We start from the raw sequence: 25,126 nt of genomic DNA on the forward strand, positions 1-25,126 counted from the left end.
CAGGAGCAAAGGTCGAGGCAGGGCGCCGATGTGCATCGGCGGAGGATCTCATTCTCTCCTTGGAGGCCCGGATGGCATCCTGACTGCGGTCCCAAATGTCCCGTGCCTCCACTGCCCAGTCTGCCACCCTGGAGTCAGCAGAAGACACGGGCATAGGCACAGGAACCCGCGGTTGCTGGCCGTAATTAAGGAGGAAAGGAGTCTGACCAATGGAGTCGGCTACAGCGTTGTTAAGCACAAATTCTGCCCACGGTAACAAGGATGTCCAGTCATCCTGCCTGGCAGAAACAAAATGTCATAAATATGTGACCAGGGTCTGATTGGCCCTCTCAACCAACCCATTCGTCTTGGGATGATAAGCCGAGGAGAGATTCAACTCAATACTGAGTAGACGACAAAGCTCTCTCCAGAATCGAGACGCAAACTAGGGACCCCGGTCACTGACAATCTTGTCTGGTAGGGTTGAGCGACTTTTGTTTTTATAGGATCGGGTCAGATTTCACGAAACCCGACTTTTTCAAAAGTCGGGTCGAGTGAAATCGGCCGATCCTATAGAAAAGTCGGGGTCGGGGTCAGCCGAAACCCGAAACCCAATGCAGTGCATTGGGTTTCTAATGGTTCCCAGGGTCTGAAGGAGAGGAAACTCTCCTTCAGGCCCTGCGATCCATATTATTGTGTAAAATAAAGAATAAAAATAAAAAATATTGCTATACTCACCCTCGGACGCACCCTGGTTGTAACCGGGAGCCTTCCTTCCTAAGAATCAGCGCTTGAAGGACCTTTCGATGACGTCGCGGCTTGTGATTGGTCGCGTGACGCCCATGTGACCACTCACGTGACCAATCACAAGCCGCGACGTCATCGAAAGGTCCTTCAGGCGCTCATTCTTAGGAAGGAAGGCTCCCGGTTACAACCAGGGCGCGTCAGAGGGTGAGTATAGCAATATTTTTTATTTTGATTCTTTATTTTACACTTAAATCTGAATTCCGATACCGATTCCCGATATCTTAAACATATTGGGAATCGGTATCGGAATTCCGATTCCAGATTCAGAAGATCGCCGACCTCATGGCCGACCCCACACAGGGGTCGGGTCGGGTTTCATGAAACCCGACTTTGCCAAAAGTCGGCAACTTCTGAATCTGGCCAACCCGTTTCGCTCAACCCTATTGTCTGGCATACCCTGTAGGCGAAAGATATGCTTGATGAACAACGCTGCCAGAGCCCGTGCAGAAGGTAGACGTGGAAGAGGCACCAAGTGAACCATTTTGGAAAAATGGTCGGTGATCACTCAGATAAAGGTTGCAGCTATGAGACTTGGGTAAGCCCACCACAAAGTCCATCCCAACCATCTCCCAGGGCCTGTCCGCCACCGGCAGGGGGTAAAGCAACCCAGCTGGCCATTGCTGAGGAGACTTGTTCTTGGCGCAAGAGACACATACCTGAACATAGTCTGCGACATCACAAGCCATATGCGGCCACCAGTATGTCATCGCCAGAAACTCAGATGTCCTTTTGGAATCAAAATATCCACCCACCCTGGACGAGTGAGCCCAAGAGAGAACCTCCAGTCGCAAACTGGATGGTACAAAAGTCTTGCCCAGAGGCACAGACTCAAGCAAAACCAGGGCCACAGTTCTCAGACTCTCAGTGGGGACAATAAGCCAAGGCTCCTCTTCCTCCTCCTCAGATGATACAATGGAGCGAGAGAGAGCATCGGCACGAATGTTCTTCTCCCCAGAAAGGAAATGGAGGGTGAAATGAAAGCGGGAGAAGAACAGGGACCATCTAGAATTTAACTGCTGGGCTGTCTGCAGGTATACCAAATTCTTGTGATCTGTGAAGACTTGGAAAGGAAAATGAGCTCCCTCCAAGAGATGTCTCCACTCTGAGAAAGCCAACTTCATGGCTAGCAACTCCATGTCCCCGATGAAATAATTCCTCTCTGCTGGTGAGAAGTTCTTAGAGAAGAAAAAGCAAGGATGCTTCCGACCTTGAGCATTTTTTTGGAAAAGGACTGCACCAGCACCAACAGATGAGGCATCCACCTCAATTATAAATGGATTATCTACATCGGGGCAATGTAGGATGGGAGCGCTAGCTTAATGGAGTTAAAGGCCTTGGAAACCTCCTCAGACCACAATTTGCGATTTGCCCCCTTCTTGGTGAGGCCAACCAAGGGAGCTACCAAAGTTGAGAAGTGTGGAATGAACTGGCGATAGTAATTAATGAACCCCATAAAGCACTGCACCGCTTTAAGAGAATGGGGTTCCTGCCAGTCCATCACAGCCTGTAGTTTGGCAGGATCCATAGCCAATCCCTGGACGGAGATGATATAGCCTAGGAAAGGTAAGGACTCCTGCTCGAACACACACTTCTCCAACTTGGCATAGAGGGAGTTTGGCCGTAGGAGGTCGAAGACTTTGCAAACATCTCTCCGCTGGGAGTCAATATCTGGAGAGTAGATGAGAATATCGTCCAGATAGACTACGACCGAGGTGGAAAGCATATCCCAGAAGATGTCGTTCACAAAGTCTTGGAAAACGGCTGGGGCATTACAGAGCCCTCACGGATGCGAATCAGGTTGTAAGCACCCCGCAGACCTAATTTAGTAAATACCCTTGCTCCCCGAAGCCTATCAAAAAGCCCAGATATCAGGGGCAAAGGATATTTAATCTTAACGGTGATGGCGTTAAGACCCCTGTAATCTATGCATGGACTAGTTCACCATTCTTCTTCTGCACGAAAAAGAATGCAGCCCCAGCAGGTGACACTGACTTCTTGATGAACCCTCTTGCCAGATTCTCTTGAATGTACTGAGACATTGCCTCCATCTCCTGGAGAGATAACGGATAGACTCGACCCCGGGGAGGCACAGCACCAGGCAAGAGATCAATAGGGCAGTCATAGGGGCGGTGGGGCGGAATAGTCTCCGACGCCTTTTTGGAGAACACGTCCGCATAGGAACAATATTGCTTGGGAAGAGAGGATAGATCTGCGGGTACCTCACTAGTAGCAACCTGAACGCACTCCCTCTGACACCTACCCCCACAAGATTCACCCCATCCCAGAATTCTGCCTGAGGACCACTCGATATGAGGAGAGTGGTACCGTAGCCAGGGTATCCCCAACAAGATCTCATCAATTCCCTCAGGAATGACGAGCAGAGATATAATCTCCTGATGGGATGGCGACATGGACAGAGTAAAAGGGATGGTCTGGTGTGTTATCTGTGAGGGCAGTGTCGACCCATTCACCACTCGTACCGTTACTGGTTGAGCTAGCATTACCAGGGGTATTGCGTGACATTGGGCGAAGGCAGAAGACATAAAATTGCCCTCCGCCCCAGAATCCACACAGAGCTCTATCGAGTGGGTGGATGAGCCTATAGTAATTGTCCCCTTAAAGGACAATTTGGAGGCAAACGTCGCCGTGTTTAGTGTACCTCCACCTACTACCACTAGATGCTGACGTTTCCTCGACTGCTGGGGACATCTGGTGGCAAGATGTCCTGACTGCTGGCAAACATGACAGACCTTGAATGCACTAGTAGTCCGGGACTTAGATCCCGCTCGTGACTCTTCCATGGCCTCATGTGACTCAGGGACCAGGATCAGAGATTCCAGAGGTTTGGCGAAGGTGGGAGCCAGCCGAAACCTTTGCCTACACTGGGCTCGCTCTAACTTCCGCTCATTAAAATGGAGGTCAATACGAGTGGAGACAGCTATTAACTCCTCCAGTGTGGCAGGAATCTCCCTAGTGGCCAGAGCGTCCTTCACGTGATCAGCCAGCCCCCTCCAAAATATAGGGATAAGGGCTTTATCCGACCACTCCTGCTCAAATGCTAGGGTACGGAAGTGGACAGCAAAATGGCTGACCAAGGACAAACCCTGAGTCAATGCCAGCAGTTGGAGCGCCGTGTCATGGGTGTTTTGAGGTCCTAAAAAGACCTGTTTCAGAGTGCTCAGGAACAGCGGAGCACTCTGCACCACATGATTGCCACGCTCCCACAGCGGCGAAGCCCATTCCAGCGCCCTGTCTGACAAAAGAGACACAATAAATCCCACCTTTGCCCGCTCTGTGGGAAAACGTGCAGCCAGGAGCTCGAGGTAAATAGAGAACTGACTCACGAAACCCCTACAAGATTTAGTATCTCCAGAAAAATTTTCTGGCAGCAGGAGGCGAGATAATGTCGGAGCAAGGGTGGCAGTGGACAAGGTTGCTGCCGCCACGCTAGCAGCCTGTACAGCAACTGCGGTAACGTCCACAGCTGAGGTTGTGCTCTCGAGAGCCACCAACAATTCCTCCAGCTGCTGGAAATACCGCAAGGACTGCTGTATGTCCGCCATTTACTAGCCAGTCCTTGCCGCTAGTATTCTGTTAGGGCTAGCGGAACGCACCGAGTAAATATAGATGTTTTATTGTAATTGATGCGTTCGCAGCCCAGGGTCCACCGTGCAGGAGAACCTGCTGCTAGCAATGGCAGCACTATATGGCGGTGTGAACTAGCTCTGTTATCTCACAGAGTAGCTGTGAAAGCAAAGCACTGCGCCCTGTTAGACTTCACAGAGGCACAGGCTAACTGCCCAACAGAGAGCAGTCAGTGGTCATGCGTGCACACAAAACTCCTCGCCGGAGGTGCCAGCATTCTAGGGGCTTATTTCAGCCAGGTCCCTGAATACATACAAACACATAATCTCCTCGCTGGAGGTGCCAGCATTCTAGGGGCTTATTTCAGCCGGTTTCCTGAACACAATCTTACATGACCACACTGGCGCAAAGCACATAACTTAGAAAGATACTGGCGCATCGCGTGCGGCCATGCGAGCCTTAAATAGTTGCATCAAGTACAGGACCTTCCTAGAAGGACCAATGAGAGGCTACTACAGAGCCTGAGCACCTACAGGTCCTTCCTGGAGGACCAATGAATTTAGCTGCAGTATCTGAACATATGACCCTCGATCTCCACTGAGAGATCTTACTCTGGGCATGCTCAGAACGAGAAAATCAGGATTTAGTCCTAGAAGCGTCTGCACGCCGCTGCCCAGCACTGGCTTCAATGGCAGAAGCAGGAAAAGCAGCAGTAACTCTTTGTACAGAGTCAGACTGAGCGAGATGCTGGGACTGACGTCTCTGCTGAGCAGACTCCACTATGGCAGGAGAAGAATGGGAGACCTCAGCGGAGATGGCATGAGATTCACCCTGTGCAGAGGCTGGAACTTGACCCCTAACAGTCTGACTATAAATGGCTTTGCCCAACCACTAGCCATGAGTGGATAAAAAGTTTTTGTGTTATCATTCATATTCTCTGAAAATAAGCCAAGAAAGCAACAATTCTGCCGGGTATGTAAACTTTTAAGCACAACTGTAAATGTACCATTATCATGAAGCACAATGTGCCACGAAAGAACAGTCTCAAAATCAATAATATTTGTTGAAGCATTCTAGAGTTATTATCACATAAAATGACACTGGTCAGATTTGAAAAATTTAGCCCGGTCAGTAAGGGATTTATTGAAAAAACAGTCTGCCACTACTCTATCCTCTTCCCTCTCCCTCCTTTCAGCAAACAATCCCCTCCCCCGCTCATCATACAGCACCACTATCCTAACCAAAGTCCAAGCAAAAGCAGTTGTTTAAACTCGATGATTTACCAAGCTTTGGTTGGATTTTGCCAATTTTGAGGAAAAAAGCTCAGGAATCCAAACAAGAATCTGAATCGGCAATGTCAGTGCTGAATTTAAGATTTTGAATGTTTTCCAAACAAGTTCGCTCATCTCCAGTGGTCAGACTGGTAGTGGTCAGGCCCCTGCCGAACCTGGTACGACACAGGTTGCAAATGGCCATTTTCTTATCTTCCACAATTTCTGAAAAAAAGCACCAGACTGGGGAACATCTGACCCATGGACTAATATCTTGGCATGTGAGAGTGCTATAGGGAACAGTTGAATGCCTGCTCCCGCTGACAGCTCCACTGCCTCTTCCTGCCTCTTGTTGTACAGCAGATTCCTTCCCCTCTGCTGTGCTCACATGGCAAGCCAGCTTGCCAGGTTTGGACTGAAGCTTCATCATCCATGAACATGACTTGTCCTCTTAATATGATGTGTTGCCAACTGTGTCTCATCCTCATCATCTACTACTTGAGACTGAAATTGCAGATCACCATCGTCGGTTTCTTCTGACTGAGGCTGCTCAAATATTTAGGCATCAGCACACACAATCTCCCATGTTCCTCTAGAAACTTGCATGGTAATGAGCCATAAGACGCCAATAGAGGAAAGTTAAAGAGCTCCTCGTAGTGTCCAAGGATAAAGTTTCTTGTCTTCTGGAACTCGGCATGGAGGGAGGTAGAAGCATCAGGATGAATACTGTAAACATTATCTGTCATTATACCCACAATCTGTTTGCACTGATCTGACATGAAGAGTTGTGTCCCACACACCCCTGAAAAGTGGGAGAGTAATCTAGGTCTCATTGATTTGCGTATTCATTCTGCTCCCCCAGTAATCCCAGTTTCACCTGGATTATAGCCACAGCCTCTGAGTGCACCATCAGCAGCACAACCACTTCTCTTTCCCTTACCACACTTCTTGCGCATTTTAAATTATCTACACAGTTAAGAGCGATATTGTTACAGAATAGAGTCTATTTGAATTTTGCCTGAAATAATTTTTTTAACGTGGCAGCAACAAAGTCTGTAATGCAATCAAATGTGAAAAAATGTCTGTAATGCGGTAATCCTTACTTTGCCACGGAACCAAAAATTATATTCAGATACGAGAGCTATTAGGATGAAATAGAATTTATTTGAATTGTCGATGATTAATTCTTATACATGGCAGCAACAAACTCTGGAACGCAGTCAAACCTGCAGAAATATATGTAATATGATAATCTCTAATAAGCCACCGGACCCTCAGTTTTTTTCAGATATCAGGATTATTTCTTATATGTGGCAGAAAACACTGAAACTCAATCAAACCTGCCAAAATGTCTGTAATACGATAATCTCTACTCCACCATCGGACCCTCAATTTTTTTCACACATCAGCAGCAGTATTAGAGAATAAAATCTGTTAGAACTGTCACTGAAAGGATTATTTTTTATGCGTGGCAGCAAACTTTGGAACGCAATTAAACCTGCAGAGATGTCAGTAATGCAATAATCTCTATGCCACCTGACTCTAAATTATTTTAGGACATCAGGTAGAGAATATGATCTATTTGAATTGCCACTGAAATTATTTCTTTTATGCAGCAGCAACACACTCTGGAACACAATCAAACCTGTCGAAATGTCTATAATACAATATTCTCTATTATGGCACCGTAACCTCAATTTTTTTTTTCAGATATCAGCGGTAGTATTAGAGAATATAATCTATTTGAATTGTCACTGACAAGGATTATTGATTATACGTGGCAGCAACAAACTCTGTGATGCAATCAAACTTGCCAAAAAATCTCTAATATGATAGTCTCTACTATGCCAATGGACCCTCAATTTTTTTCGTATATCAGCTGTAGTATTAAACAATAAAACAAAATTTGAATTAGCTTTGAAAGAGCTGTTGCTTTATCTTAGCAACACCAAGGACTGTTAAGCAATCAAACCTGCTGTAAGTTCCCCTAATACACTCTTCCTACTTCAGCAGAAAATCCTCCCTGAAATGCAGCTAACTGCCGTATTACAAAATAGAATATATTTTGCATTAGCCTGAAAAAGGGATGGTGGTTTAACATTGCACATCAGGTAGATTAATGCTGTCCAGCATACAGTCACTTCTCCTGCATCTCTCCCTTAGCTATTTTTACATAGAATGCTAGAAAAATGGCGGTAACACTCCTTGCATAGACCCAATGACACTATGCAGCCAGATAACCACCGTAATGTTAGTAGCCAACATGGCTACGGCATTTCTTTTATTGGCAGGCAATCCGGCATGTTTATTAGCATAAAATCAGGAACCGAACAATTGAGGTGGAAATCGAGCATGGCGAGGGAGCACCTGGATACTCGATTGAGTGCCGAGTATTTCGAGCAACCAGATGATCGATCAAGTCTTCACTAGACATAACAATTTAGTTCATACTAGAAGGTGCAAGAAATACAAAGAATTCATTCTATGCATCTTTGTTTCATTTCAATTTCCCTTGTAAAGGGTTTCATTGTGGAGCGAATTTAAGGAGGTATAACTATTCTTCAGCAAATAGGATGACATGGTTTAGGAGTGCTCAGATACATAAAATTTTGACTCGCAAAAATAGCACACGTGACAGAATGAACATTTCCAGTCATTTAATATTTGGCAAACACATTAAAACAAAAACAAAAAAAAAACAACCATGGGAATTTGCCATCAGGAACATTAGGTTTGTCAATGCTACTTCTCTTCAATCTAGTTTAACCCCTTAGTGACCGAGCCAAATTTTTGAAATCTGACCAGTGTCACTTTATGTGGTAATAACTCTGCAACGCTTCAACAAATCCCAGTGATTTTGAGATTGTTTTTTCGTGACACATTATACTTTATGATAATGGTAAATTTTGTTCAACATTTTTTGTGTTTATTTATAAAAAATATCAAAAATTTGAGAAAAATGTAAAAAAATTAGCAATTTTCTAAATTTGAATGATTATCCCTTTAATCCAGATGGTCATACCACAGCAAACCATTAATAAATAACATTTCCCACATGTCTGCTTTACATCAGGACCATTTGTAAAATATTATTTTATTTTGTTAGCAGTTTAGGAGGTTTAAAAATGTAGCAGCAATTTTTCATTTTTTCAAAGAAAATTACAAAATTTATTTTTTTAGGGACTTATCCATGTTCGAAGTGACTTTAGGTGTCCCATATATTGGGAAACCCACAAACGTGATAACATTTTAAAAACAGCACCCCTAAACATATTGAAAACTGCTGTCAGGTAGTTTATTAACCCTTCAGGTGCTTTACAGGAATTAATGCAAAGTGGTATGACAGAAATGAAAATGTGTATTTTTACCACCTAAATGTCTCTAACTTCTAAACAGATTACTACAGCCGTCAGACTCTAAGGCCGCTATTTGGCCATGAATTGCCATGGCAAACATCAGGACAACAAAATCATGATATGAGAGTACCAATTGGGACAAAGAAGAAGCCCCCACGCTCTGTTAACCATTTATAATGATGTAGTCACTATTGACAGCAGCATCTAAGGGGTTAAACAGATTTAGATGGTGCAAATACTGATCGTGGCTGATACAGCAAGTTGTCAGCTATAGTGTACAACTGACAGATGCTGGATTGTCACCTGTATGGGGATACTATTCTCTTATATCTCAGGTCAGTTAAAAGACGTATTGGCGGTCATTAAGGGGTTAATAAGTGATCTGCAGAAGTGGCTTTTGCTCAATGTTTTTGTATTGATTAGAGCAGCTGTCCGACACAAGTCAAAGAATGTCTCCTCTATTAAATCCCCAAGAGAAATGTGTTAAATGCGAATGTATATCTGTGCTAATGATAAGTGACATAAATCTATAAATTGCATTTGTAGAAGAGATACCAAGAAAACATACAATATACATGATTATATTTTATTCATGCATTTTACATTTTCAAAAATCAATCACTTGATACTTTAGGGTTTCAAATAAACTAAATATGCATGCAGAACATCAAACTGGAAGCAAAATGTATTTAATATGCTATATTCATTATACTAAGTTGGCATTAGTTAAATTATATTCTGTTTGGGAAAGTGTGATTGCATTTGAATGTTTTTCATTTGAGGATCCAATGCCTAAATCCCTTTTTATGATTTCAGAAATGTAATTATGCAATTTGCAAAAGATACAGCACTATATATTGAAAAGAGTAACTCAAGGTCTAGACATTTAAAGACTAACCTTTTTTTCTACAATTTTTTTTTCTATTTCGTCTATTTCTCTATTTCGTATGTTACCAGCAAGATTGTAATATTTACGTAAATAATATATTATTAGGTGTATTCATTAATATATTAAACCCCAATATTAAACATGTCTGAGCTTGATTAACATTGTCTCATCTAAACTCAGCATATTAAAGCTGTGGTCTATTTTTCATATAATATTGCAGATGATAAACATATATAATGTGCCTAAGGCAACATTCACACTTCAGTATTTGGTCAAAATTTTTGCATCAGTGTTAGTATGCCAAAATTAGGATTGGAAGTTACACTGAAAAACTTTAATTGAAAGATTGACACCTGTTCTATGTTTTGGAGACACTTTTGGTTTTGACATACAAACAGTAATGAAATACTGATCAAAAATACTGTTGTGTGAATGAGGCCTCAGACCACCTTCACATGTTCAGTATTTGGTCAGTATTTTTACATCAGTATTTGTAAGCCAAAACTAGGAATACGTAAAAAATGCAGAATTGGTGCACATGTTTCTATGAAACGTTTCAACTAATTTTTTCACTCCTGATTTTTTCTTACAAATACTGAGGTATTGTGGACAATCTTAATCTTCACAATTCCTTAGATCTTAAATTCGCTATAGCGAATGGATGTTTACAAAAATATGAAAAAAAATGGAATAAATGGAACTTCAGATTCCAAAATCAGTAATCTTTTCGGTGGATTGTGGTGTTGTTGACGATCAAATTAAGACGAGTAACTAAGTTAAAAGTTTTCTTTCTTTATTAGGGCAATTTGTTTCTGGCCTAACTAGGTCAGTGGCCCAAAAAGCAAAGTTATTGCTTATCTGTTAGTTTTGTTCTTTCTTGTTTTGTTATTATGTTTCCCCTGCCCCTTCCTCTTCCCCTCCTGTTCCCCTTTTCCCCTTCCCCCCCTTCTCCCAACCACTTCCTTTTCTTTAATGTAGATGCATACTAATATTTCACAAATGCATTATATTGGTTTTGTTTAAAAAAAAATTGTTAATAAAAATTATTTGAAAACAAATACTGAGGTAAACTACTGGCCAAATCCTGAACTTGTGAGCATGGCCTTACTGTGAATACCAGTATACTGCTACATTACACCACAAATAATGATTGCTCATCTCCTAATTTCAAATAGCAATTGAAAAACAACTTTTTTTGTAAGGGCACAATTAGACGATAGTGATTTTTTTCATGTGCAAAAAAAGTGTCTGAGTTTCAACGCCATTTTTTCTAATTTTTGGTGAAAGGTTAAGTTTTTACGATTGGAGTTTCAACAGTTTTTCTTGTATGAACCAAAAAATGAGGTTTTTCAAGCTTTTCATACTAAACACAAACATGGACCCATAGACTTGCATCAGCTATTTTGATATGATACTTGCATAAATATTGAACATGTCTCCATGATTTTGAGTGGACCATTCTGTTAGCAAAAATGCTTGGTCATATGAACAGTTCCATAATTTATGAAAGGTATGAATGCTATTCATGGAAAACATGGATAAAACTTAAATGAGAAAAATTGATGTCTGATTGAGGGTATGTGCACATGTTCAGGTTTTTTCATGTTTTTTTTTTCGCGTTTTTTCGTGATAAAAACGCTATAAAAATGCATTAGAAAATGCATACATATGCATAGAATAGCGGGAAAAACACAAAAGATCCGTAAAATTAATGAACATGCTTTTTTTACCGCAATGCATTTTTTTTGCGGAAAAAAACGCATCATGTGCACAAAAATTGCAGAATGCATTCTAAATGATAGGATGCATATGTATGCATTTTTTATGCGTTTTTATAAAAAAAAAAAGCTAAAAAACCGCAAAAAAACCTGAACGTGTGCACATACCCTTAGGCCTAAAGATCATTCCAAAAGAAAACTGACTGGCATATCAAAACTAGTCTGAATAGGTGCATGACAAAAACAGCTACTTAGGCTATGTTCATATTAGCATCTCTGTGTGGAGCATTTCATCAATGCCAAAACGCATTCAAAAGTATGGTTATGCTGCATTTTTTATCCGCATCAGCTTACACATGATGCCAAAAAATGCTGCATTTGCATGCATTTGTATGCGTTTTTGCATGCGATTGAGTTTTTTCTGCTCATGCGTTCAAATTTTCAATGAATTTTGTATGAGTCAAATGCTGCTCCAGGAGAATTTCCTTGACAAAAGTCACACCCAATAGGCGTGTCTCATGTGGATTCTGTGTATATAGACCCTACACAGAAATCCTCATCTTTTTCTGCTGTATCCAGCTGCAATATGGATCTTGGCATGGAGAGCTTCAATTATAATCTTGATTTGGAATTGAAATAGGCTTTTGTCTTTGCTGTGGCTTGTGAAGAAGAAAGAAGAAGAGCAAGATGGAGAAGACGTCATCATCGCTAATGGCAACACCCCATTGTTGAAGTCCGAGAGAGCCATGAAGCCTACCACTCATTGTACACCAAGCTGCATGAAATCCTGGAGAAGTTTTTTAAATACACGAGGATGTCAGAACAGAGCTCTGATGAACAGCTGCAAGGTGTCCAAGGATCCATCACAAGGCAGGACACACAACTATGTCATGCAATTCCTGCAGAGGAACATCAGTTGGTGAACCAGAAGTACGTAATTTTGAAAAATAAACACATGTCATTTGCATTATTGTTATAACAGCCATGTACTGCTTTTTTTTTCATTTTCTGTTTGGCAGACTCCTGGCTACTAGAGAGACCGTAAGATCTCTACATTTTCAATTCCGCATTGGAGTGTCCACCCTTTCTGAGTTTGTGGGAGACACCTGCCATGCTCTATGTGACGTTCTGCATGCAGAATTCCTCCCCCAACTGAACTCGAACTGAAAAATGCAGCAAAATTCAATTAAATTTGTAATTTTCCCAACTGTGTGGGGGGCTGTGAGTGGCAAACACATTTGGATTCTGAAACCTGCCTAAGTGGATCCACATATTTTAACCCCTTCATGACCCAGCCTATTTTGACCTTAATGACCTGGCCGTTTTTTGCAATTCTGACCAGTGTCCCTTTATGAGGTAATAACTCAGGAACGCTTCAACGGATCCTAGCGGTTCTGAGATTGTTTTTTCGTGACATATTGGGCTTCATGTTAGTGGTAAATTTAGGTCAATAAATTCTGCGTTTATTTGTGATAAAAACGGAAATTTGGCGAAAATTTTGAAAATTTTGCAATTTTTACATTTTTAATTTTTATTCTGTTAAACCAGAGAGTTATGTGACACAAAATAGTTAGTAAATAACATTTCCCACATGTATACTTTACATCAGCACAATTTTGTAAACAAAATTTTTTTTTGCTAGGAAGTTATAAGGGTTAAAATTTGACCAGCGATTTCTCATTATTACAACGAAATTTACAAAACCATTTTTTTTAGGGACTACCTCACATCTGAAGTCAGTTTGAGGGGTCTATATGGCTGAAAATACCCAAAAGTGACACCATTCTAAAAAATGCACCCCTCAAGGTGCTCAAAACCACATTCAAGAAGTTTATTAACCCTTCAGGTGCTTCACAGCAGCAGAAGCAACATGGAAGGAAAAAATGAACATTTAACTTTTTAGGCCGGCTTCACACTTGCGAGTTTTACGGACGTAAGAGCGCAGAAACTACGTCCGTAAAACTCGCAAAAAATACGGCACAATTACTCTCTATGCCCCTGCTCCTATCGGCCGTATTAAACTGATCAGTATTATACGGCTTTCTACGGCCGTAGAAAATCGCAGCATGCTGCGTTTGTCACCGTATTGCGCAAATAAAACGCCAATGAAAGTCTATGGAAGCCCCAAAAATACGGATTACACACAGACCAGCAGTGTGACTTGCGAGGAATACGCAGCGGTGTTAGAGAGAAAAGCCGGCAATTCAGTGCGGTGTACAGTAAAATCACACTGACAGCTTAGAATAGAATAGGTCGAATAAATATGTACACATAGAATAGGTATATATATATATATATATATATGTAAGTGAGACACATATATGTATATATATTCTTACTTCATACAGCCGCGATATAGCAAAAAGCCGGTAATTCAATTACCGGCTTTTTCTTTCTCCTTCCTAAAACCCGACATGATTTGAGACATGGTTTACATACAGTAAACCATGTCTTCTCTCCATTTTTTTGCAGATTCCACACTACTAATGTCAGTAGTGTGTATCTGCAAAATTTGGCCATTCTAGCTCTTAAAATAAAGGGTTAAATGGCGGAAAAAATTGGCGTGGGCTCCCGCGCAATTTTCTCCGCCAGAGTAGTAAAGCCAGTGACTGAGGGCAGATATTAATAGCCTGGAGAGGGTCCATGGTTATTGGCCCCCCACTGGCTACAAATATCTGCCCCCAGCCACCCCAGAAAAGGCACATCTGGAAGATGCGCCTATTCTGGCACTTGGCCACTCTCTTCCCATTCCCGTGTAGCGGTGGGATATGGGGTAATGAAGGGTTAATGCCACCTTGCTATTGTAAGGTGACATTAAGCCTAATTAATAATGGAGAGGCGTCAATTATGACACCTATCCATTATTAATCCAATTGTAGTAAAGGGTTAAATAAAACACAAACACATTATTTAAAATTATTTTAATGAAATAAAAACAATGGTTGTTGGAGTATTTTATTCTACGCCCAATCCAGTCACTGAAGACCCTCGTTCTGTGAAAGAAAAAACATAATAAACCAACAATATACTTACCCTCCGCAGATCTGTAACGTCCAACGATGTAAATCCTTCTGAAGGGGTTAAAACATTTTGCAGCAAGGAGCTTTGATAATGCAATGCTACTCCTCGCTGCAAAACCCCGGGGAATGAGTCTAAATATAGATCAATGAGCTATATTTAGCTTCATTTGCGGTGAGGCGCCCTCTGCTGGCTGTTCATAGATCGTGGGAACTTACCTAGAAAGCTCCCAGGCTTTCTAGGAAAGTTCCCACGATCTATGAACAGCCAGCAGAGGGCGCCTCACCGCAAATGAAGCTAAATATAGCTCATTGATCTATATTTAGACTCATTCCCTGGGGTTTTGCAGCGAGGAGTAGCATTGCATTAGCAAAGCTCCTTGCTGCAAAATGTTTTAACCCCTTCAGAAGGATTTACATCGTTGGACGTTACAGATCTGCGGAGGGTAAGTATATTGTTGGTTTATTATGTTTTTTCTTTCACAGAACGAGGGTCTTCAGTGACTGGATTGGGGGTAGAATAAAATACTCCAACAACCATTGTTTTTATTTCATTAAAATAATTTTAAATAACGTGTTTGTGTTTTATTTAACCCTTTACTACAATTGGATTAATAATGGATAGGTGTCATAATTGACGCCTCTCCATTATTAATTAGGCTTAATGTCACCTTACAATAGCAAGGTGGCATTAACCCTTCATTACCCCATATCTCACCGCTACACGGGAATGGGAAGAGAGTGGCCAAGTGCCAGAATAGGCGCATCTTCCAGATGTGCCTTTTCTGGGGTGGCTGGGGGCAGATATTTGTAGCCAGGGGGGGCCAATAACCATGGACCCTCTCCAGGCTATTAATATCTGCCCTCAGTCACTGGCTTTACTACTCTGGCGGAGAAAATTGCGCGGGAGCCCACGCCAATTTTTTCCGCCATTTAACCCTTTATTTTAAGAGCTAGAACGGCCAAATTTTGCAGATACACACTACTGACATTAGTAGTGTGGAATCTGCAAAAAAATGGAGAGAAGACATGGTTTACTGTGTTACTATCAATTATCCTATGTTACTATCAATTATTAGGTTCTGTAGAAGGACGTAGATCTGGGTATTTATTATGATGGAATATAGGCTGAACTGGATGGACAAATGTCTTTTTTCGGCCTTACTAACTATGTTACTATGTTACTATGTTACTATGTTACTGTATGTAAACCATGTCTCAAATCATGTCGGGTTTTAGGAAGGAGAAAGAAAAAGCCGGTAATTGAATTACCGGCTTTCAAGCTGTATAGCGCTGGAAAAAATATTAATATATATACATATATGTGTCTAATGACATATATATATATATATATATATATATATATATATATAGACAGTATATATATATATATATTTTTTTTTCTTTTTGGGACACATGGATCATTTCTATAGCGGTATGTTGGTTTTGCAAGCCTGCGAGAAAACCACGCAGTACGGATGCCATACGGATTACATACGGAGGATGCCATGCGCAAAAAACGCTGACACACCCTGCCTACGGAGGAGCTACAGACCACTATTTTCGGGACATTTCAGCGTATTACGGCCGTAATATACGGACCGTATTTTCATACGCTGAGTGTGAAGCCGGCCTTAGTCACAAAAATTATATTTTAGCAACAATTTTTTTATTTTCCCAAGGTAAAAGGAGAAACTTAACCACGAAAGTTGTTGTCCAATTTCTCCTGAGTACGCTGATACCTCATATGTGGGGTAAACCACTGTTTGGGCGCACGGCAGGGCTTGGAAGGGAAGGAGCGCCATTTGACGTTTTGAATGAAAAATTGGCTCCACTCTTTGGCGGACACCATGTTAGGTTTGGAGAGCCCCCGTGTGCCTAAAAATTGGAGCTCCCCCCAAGTGACACCATTTTGGAAACTAGATGCCCAAAGGAACTTATCTAGATGCATAGTGAGCACTTTGAACCCCCAGGTGCTTCACAAATTGATCCTTAAAAATTAAAAAGTACTTTTTTTTCACAAAAAAATTATTTAGCCTCAATTTTTTCATTTTCACATGGGCAACAGGATAAAATGGATCCTAAAATTTGTTGGGCAATTTCTCCTGAGTACACCGATACCTGACATGTGGGGGTAAACCACTGTTTGGGCACATGGTAAGGCTCAGAAGGGAAGGAGTGCCATTTGACTTTTTGAATGAAAAATTATCTCCATCGTTAGCGGACACCATGTCGCGTTTGGAGAGCCCCTGTGTGCTTAAACATTGGAGCTCCCCCACAAGTGACCCCATTTTGGAAACTAGACCCCCAAAGGAACTTATCTAGATGCCTAGTGAGCACTTTAAACCCTCAGGTGCTTCACAAATTGATCTGTAAAAATGAAAAAGTACTTTTTTTTCACAAAAAATTTCTTTTCGCCTCAATTGTTTAATTTCCACATGAGCAATAGGATAAAATGGATCCTAAAATTTGTTGGGCAATTTCTCCCGAGTACGCCGATACCTCATATGTGGGGGTAAACCACTGTTTGGGCACACGGCAGGGCTCGGAAGGGAAGGCGCGCCATTTGACTTTTTGAATGGAAAATTAGCTCCAATTGTTAGCGGACACCATGTCGCGTTTGGAGAGCCCCTGTGTGCCTAAACATTGGAGCTCCCCCACAAGTGACCCCATTTTGGAAACTAGACCCCCCCAAGAAACTTATCTAGATGCATATTGAGAACTTTAAACCCACAGGTGCTTCACAGAAGTTTATAACGCAGAGCCATGAAAAAAAAAATAATTTTTCTTTCCTCAAAAATGATTTTTTTAGCCTGGAATTTCCTATTTTGTCAAGGGTAATAGGAGAAATTGGACCCCAAATGTTGTCCAGTTTGTCCTGAGTACGCTGATACCCCATATGTGGGGGTAAACCACTGTTTGGGCGCACGGCAGGGCTCGGAAGGGAAGGCACACCATTTGGCTTTTTAGGCCGGGATCACACATGCGAGAAACATGTCCGTGTCTCGCATGTGAAATCCAAGCTCTGGCGCCGGCACTTGGGAGCGGAGCGTGTGGCTCCATGTGTTGCTATGCGGCTGCACGCTCCGCTGCCAAGTGCAGGCGCCAGAACTTGGATTTCACATGCGAGACACGGATGTGTTTCTCGCATGTGTGACTCCGGCCTTAAATAAAAAATTAGCTCCAATCATTAGCAGACACCATGTCACGTTTGGAGAGCCCCTGTGTGCCTAAACATTGGAAATCCCCCATAAATGACCCCATTTTGGAAACTAGACCCCCAAAGGAACTAATCTAGATGTGTGGTGAGGACTTTGAACCCCCAAGTGCTTCACAGAAGTTTATAACGCAGAGCCATGAAAAAAAAAAAAAAAAATTATTTTCTCAAAAATGATCTTTTAGCCTGCAATTTTTTATTTTTGCAAGGGTAACAGGAGAAATTTGACCCCAAAAGTTGTTGTCCAGTTTCTCCTGAGTACGCTCATACCCCATATGTGGGGGTAAACCACTGTTTGGGCACATATCGGGGCTCGGAAGTGAAGTAGTGACGTTTTGAAATGCAGACTTTGATGGAATGCTCTGCGGGCATCACGTTGCGTTTGCAGAGACCCTGATGTGGCTAAACAGTAGAAACCCCCCATAAGTGACCCCATTTTGGAAACTAGACCCCGAACGGAACTTATCAAGATGTGTGGTGAGCACTTTGAACCCCCAAATGCTTCACGGAAGTTTATAACGCAGAGCCGTGAAAATAATAAATACGTTTTCTTTCCTCAAAAATAATTATTTAGCCCAGAATTTTTTAATTTTCCCAAGGGTAACAGGAGAAATTTGACCCCAATATTTGTTGTCCAGTTTCTCCTGAGTACGGTGATACCCCATATGTGGGGGTAAACTACTGTTTGGGCACACGTCGGGGCTCAGAAGGGAAGTAGTGACTTTTGAAATGCAGACTTTGTTGGAATGGTCTGCGGGCGTCACGTTGCGTTTGCAGAGCCCCTGGTGTGCCTAAACAGTAGAAACCCCCCACAAGTGACCCCATTTTAGAAACTAGACCCCCCAAGGAACTTATCTAGATATGTGGTGAGCACTTTGAACCCCCAAGTGCTTCACAGACGTTTACAACGCAGAGCCGTGAAAATAAAAAATCATTTTTCTTTCCTCAAAAATGATGTTTTAGCAAGCAATTTTTTTATTTTCACAAGGGTAACAGGAGAAATTGGACCCCAATAATTGTTGCGCAGTTTGTCCTGAGTATGCTGATGCCCCATATGTGGGGGTTTACCACTGTTTGGGCGCACGTCGGGGCTCGGAAGTGAGGGAGCACCATTTGACTTTTTGAATACAAGATTGGCTGGAATCAATGCTGGGGCCATGGTGGGTTTGGAGACCCCTGATGTGCCTAAACAGTGGAAACCCCTCAATTCTACCTCCAACACTAACCCCCCCACACCCCTAACCCTAATCCCAACTGTAGCCATAACCCTAATCACAACCCTAACCACAACCCCAATTCCAACCCTAACCCTAAGGCTATGTGCCCATGTTGCGGATTCGTGTGAGATTTTTCAGCATCATTTTTTTAAAAATCCGTGGGTAAAAGGCACTGCGTTTTACCTGCCTATTTACCGCGGATTTCCAGTGTTTTTTATGCGGATTTCACCTGCAGATTCCTATTGAGGAACAGGTGTAAAACGCTGCGGAATCCGCACAAAGAATTGACATGCTGCGGAAAATAAAAACGCAGCGTTTCCGCGCTGTATTTTCCGCACCATGGGGACAGCGGATTTTGTTTTCCATAGGTTTACATAATGTAAACCTGATGGAACACTGCTGCGAATCCGCAGCGGCCAATCCGCTGCGGATCCGCAGCCAAATCCGCACCGTGTGCACATAGCCTAATTTTAAAGGTATGTGCACACGCTGCGGAAAACGCTGCGAATCCGCAGCAGTTTCCCATGAGTTTACAGTTCAATTTAAACCTATGGGAAACAAAAATCGCTGTACACATGCTGCAGAAAAACTGCACGGAAACGCAGCGGTTTACATTCTGCAGCATGTCACTTCTTTCTGCGGGTTCCGCAGCGGTTTTACAACTGCTCCAATAGAAAATCGCAGTTGTAAAACTGCAGTGAAATGTGCAGAAAAACCGCGGTAAATCCGCCATAAATCCGCAGCGGTTTAGCACTGCGGATTTATGAAATCCGTAGTGGAAAAATCCGCAGAGGACCAGAATACGTGTGAACATATCGAAACCCTAACCCTAACCCTATTCTAATCTTAGTGGAAAAAAAAAAATTATTTATTTTTTTTATTGTCCCTACCTATGGGGGTGACAAAGGGGTGGGGGTCATTTACTATTTTTTTTATTTTGATCACTGTGATAGGTTATATCTCAGTGATCAAAATGCACTTTGGTACGAATCTACCAGCCGGCAGATTCGGCGGGCGCACTGCGCATGCGCCCGCCATTTTGGAAGATGGCGGCGCCCAGGGAGCAGACGGACGGACCCCGGGAGGATCGGTAAGTATGATGGGGTGGGGGGAGCACGGCGGGGGATCGGAGCATGGGGGGGTGGATCGGAGCGCGGGGGGTGGATCGGAGCGCGGGGGGATGGATCGCAGCACGGGGGGTGGATCGCAGCACGGGGGGGTGGATCGGAGCACGGGAGGGGTGGATTGGAGCACGGGGGGGTTGGATCAGAGCACGTGGGGGGGTGATTGGAGCATGGGGGGAGCGGACAAGAGCACAGGGGGAGCGGAGCACAGGACGGAGGGGAGCCGGAGCAGTGTACCGGACAGATCGGTGGCTTGGGGGGGGGGCGATCGATGGGGTGGGGGCACATTAGTGTTTCCAGCCATGGCCGATGATATTGCAGCATCGGCCATGGCTGGATTGTAATATTTCACCAGTTTTAATAGGTGAAATATTACAAATCGCTCTGATTGGCAGTTTCACTTTCAACAGCCAATCAGAGCGATCGTAGCCAGGCGGGGGGGGGAAACCCACTTTTCAACAAACCTACACAACTGTATTCTAATTTCCCAGTTACCAACCAGCCAACATGATAGACATTCACAAAGTAAAATATACACATATACAGTGGGGCAAAAAAGTATTTAGTCAGTCAGCAATAGTGCAAGTTCCACCACTTAAAAAGATGAGAGGCGTCTGTAATTTACATCATATGTAGACCTCAACTATGGGAGACAAACTGAGAAAAAAAAATCCAGAAAATCACATTGTCTGTTTTTTTATAATTTTTTTTGCATATTATGGTGGAAAATAAGTATTTGGTCAGAAACAAAATTTCATCTCAATACTTTGTAATATATCCTTTGTTGGCAATGACAGAGGTCAAACGTTTTCTGTAAGTCTTCACAAGGTTGCCATACACTGTTGTTGGTATGTTGGCCCATTCCTCCATGCAGATCTCCTCTAGAGCAGTGATGTTTTTGGCTATTCGCTTGGCAACACGGACTTTCAACTCCCTCCAAAGGTTTTCTATAGGGTTGAGATCTGGAGACTGGCTAGGCCACTCCAGGACCTTGAAATGCTTCTTACGAAGCCACTCCTTCATTGCCCTGGCGGTGTGCTTTGGATCATTGTCATGTTGAAAGACCCAGCCACGTTTCATCTTCAATGCCCTTGCTGATGGAAGGAGGTTTGCACTCAAAATCTCACGATACATGGCCCCATTCATTCTTTCATGTACCCGGATCAGTCGTCCTGGCCCCTTTGCAGAGAAACAGCCCCAAAGCATGATGTTTCCACCACCATCCTTTACAGTAGATATGGTGTTTGATGGATGCAACTCAGTATTCTTTTTCCTCCAAACACGACAAGTTGTGTTTCTACCAAACAGTTCCAGTTTGGTTTCATCAGACCATAGGACATTCTCCCAAAACTCCTCTGGATCATCCAAATGCTCTCTAGCAAACTTCAGATGGGCCCAGACATGTACTGGCTTAAGCAGTGGGACACGTCTGGCACTGCAGGATCTGAGTCCATGGTGGCATAGTGTGTTACTTATGGTAGGCCTTGTTACATTGGTCCCAGCTCTCTGCAGTTCATTCACTAGGTCCCCCCGCATGGTTCTGGGATTTTTGCTCACCGTTCTTGGAGATCATTCTGACCCCACGGGGTGGGATTTTGTGTGGAGCCCCAGATCGAGGGAGATTATCAGTGGTCTTGTATGTCTTCCATTTTCTAATTATTGCTCCCACTGTTGATTTCTTCACTCCAAGCTGGTTGGCTATTGCAGATTCAGTCTTCCCAGCCTGGTGCAGGGCTACAATTTTGTTTCTGGTGTCCTTTGACAGCTCTTTGGTCTTCACCATAGTGGAGTTTGGAGTCAGACTGTTTGAGGGTGTGCACAGGTGTATTTTTATACTGATAACAAGTTTAAACAGGTGCCATTACTACAGGTAATGAGTGGAGGAAAGAGGAGACTCTTAAAGAATAAGTTACAGGTCTGTGAGAGCCAGAAATCTTGATTGTTTGTTTCTGACCAAATACTTATTTTCCACCATAAAATGCAAAAAAATTTTTAAAAAAACAGACAATGTGATTTTCTGGATTTTTTTTTCTGTTTGTCTCCCATAGTTGAGGTCTACCTATGATGTAAATTACAGACGCCTCTCATCTTTTTAAGTGGTGGAACTTGCACTATTGCTGACTGACTAAATACTTTTTTGCCCCACTGTACATTCATTAAAACACTGACTTGTCAAACTGTTGTCATTAAGCTCAGTGGGACCCTGTGTATGGATGCACATAATCCATATTTAGATGCTCTCCAAAGGAGTAATTTATGATGATTACCTCCATGCTTAGGGGTATGAACTCTCTCAATATGTGCAAAATGCAACACAACTGGGTCTGAACAATGTACTTCTCGGACATGTTGAATTAATCTGCATGAACCCTTTCTTGAGATAATTGATTTATAATGCTCTCTAAAACATACGTACAAAGGTCTTATAGTCTTGCCTATATATGTATTCTAACTTACTGAGATAATGACATTTGGATTTTCATAGGCTGTAAGCCATAATCATCAACATTAAAAGAAATAAACACTTGAAAAAGCCCACTCTGCTTGTAATGAGTCTATTTAATTTGAGTTTCACTTTTTGTATTGAAGAACTGACTTTTTGATGATATTCTAATTTTGTGAAAAGCACCTGTACATTTTCTATAAGTGACCAGTTTGTATAACTTGAGTAAGGTTTTATCCTGAGGAAGAGGCCCTGCATTGTTAGGGCTAGCAGAATGCACCAAATAATTAGAGAAAAGGAATAAGGTGTGTTCGAAGCCCGGGGTCCACCGTGCAGAGATGGAACCTGCTGCTAAGCAATGACGAACTATATGGCGGTACAATGAGGACACACACATGGGTTAGCTTCACCCTGTGTGAACGAAGCGAACCCTGTTGTGTCACAGGGCCGCAGTACCACACGTAACAGAAATAATCATAAAGTAGCACGATAGTGCATGCAGTGCCGGTCTGGCGGAAGCCACTAACCACCCAGACTTGGGATAGGAAAGAGCGGTGATAGCGCACGGTGCCGCACTGGCGGTCACAGTAATAGACGCCGTTTGTGTACTAGAGTTGGTAACAAGTTGGGCTCTAGATTACAATCATCCGCCTTACGCGAGCATTCAAACACAAGGGAGGGGAGGTTTAAAGAGCGACTTTCACTCACAACACACACACGTAAACAAGAGTATACTAGCGCATGGCCGTGCAGCCATGCAAACCTTTTATAGCTGCAGCAAGTTCAGGACCTTCCTAGAGGACCAATAAGAACTGCTACAGTAACTGAGCAACTTCAGGACCTTCCTGGGGGACCAATAGGAGCTACTGCAGTACCTGAGCATGTGACCCCAGACCCCCACTGAGAGGTCTTCCTCTGGGCATGCTCAAAAGGGAAAAAGCAGGACTTAGTCCCAGAGAAGTCTGCTTGCCGCTGATCCTTACAGGCTACAATGGCAGAGCCTGGAAAGGCAGCAGTAACCCTTTGTACAGAATAAGACTGAGCGAGACGCTAGGACCGACATCTCTGCTGAACAGGCTACACTGCGGCTGATGCAGAATGAGAGACCGCAGCAGACATGTTTCAAGATTCTCCCTGTGCAGCGTCGGGAACTCGACTCCTAACATTATCTCCTAGGGCCCCACCTCCCTGGGCCTCGCTACGCTCAAAGGCTGCAATGAGCAGTGGAGACCGAATTTGCTCTATAGGTTCCCATGTTCTGTCCTCAGGACCGTGGCCCTTCCAGTCCAACAGATAGTATTTTTTGCCACGTACTACCTTGCACCCCACGATAGCATTCAACTTGTACTCATCCGTGGATGAACCCGATGTCCCGGCAGATGACTCAAAAAACCGAGACATATAGCCGGCCTTTAAGAAGGAAACGTGGAAGGTGTCTGTGATACCAAGGCGCGGAGGAATAGCCAAACAGTAGACCACAGGGATAACCTGTTCCAGAACCTTGAAAGGACCAATGTAGCGAGGTGCAAACTTAGTGGACTCAACTCACAGCCTGATGTTACGGGCGGAGAGCCACACTAAATCGCCAGAAGTAAAGGTTGGAGCGGGGCACCGGAGAGCATCGGCAGAAACCCTCATTCTCTCCTTGGAAGCCCGAATGGCATCCTCTGTGTGGTCCCAAATGTCACGTGCCTCCACTGCCCAGTCTGCCACCCTGGAATCAGTGGATGACACGGGCATGGGCACAGGGATACGCGGATGCTGGCCGTAATTAAGGAGAAAAGGAGTCTGCCCAGTGGAATCGGCTATGGCGTTATTCAGATCAAATTCTGCCCAAGGTAGCAAAGATGCCCAGACATCCTGCCTAGCAGAGACAAAATGTTGCAAATATGTCACCAGAATCTGGTTGTCCCTCTCTACCAACCCATTCGTCTCGAGATGATATGCAGAGGAGAGATTTAGTTCTATGCTGAGTAGATGACAGAGCTCTCTCCAAAACCGAGACACGAACTGGGGACCCCGGTCAGTGACAATTTTATCAGGCATGCCATGTAAACAGAAAATATGTTTAACGAACAGCGCCGCCAAGGCACGTGCAGAAATTAACCGTGGAAGAGGCACCAAGTGCACCATCTTAGAGAAATGATCAGTAAAAACCCAGATTACGGTGCAGTTACGAGACTTGGGTAAGCCCACCACAAAGTCCATCCTGACCATATCCCAGGGCCTGTCTGCCACCGGCAGGGGGTAAAGTTGCCCAGCAGGCCATTGCCGAGGAGACCGATTCCTGGCGCTGGAGACACATGCCCGAATATAGTCCCGACATCACGGGCCATATGCGGTCACCAGTATGTCCTCGCCAAGAGCTCAGATGTCCTCTTGGTCCAAAATGTCCACTCACCCTGGATGAGTGACCTCAAGAGAGAACCTTTGGTCACAAATTAGATGGAACAAAAGTCTTGCCTGGGGGCACAGACTCTAGCAAAACCGGAGCAGCAGTTCT

This window comes from Ranitomeya imitator, chromosome 4 (assembly GCF_032444005.1).
Source record: "Ranitomeya imitator isolate aRanImi1 chromosome 4, aRanImi1.pri, whole genome shotgun sequence".
NCBI lineage: Eukaryota > Metazoa > Chordata > Amphibia > Anura > Dendrobatidae > Ranitomeya > Ranitomeya imitator.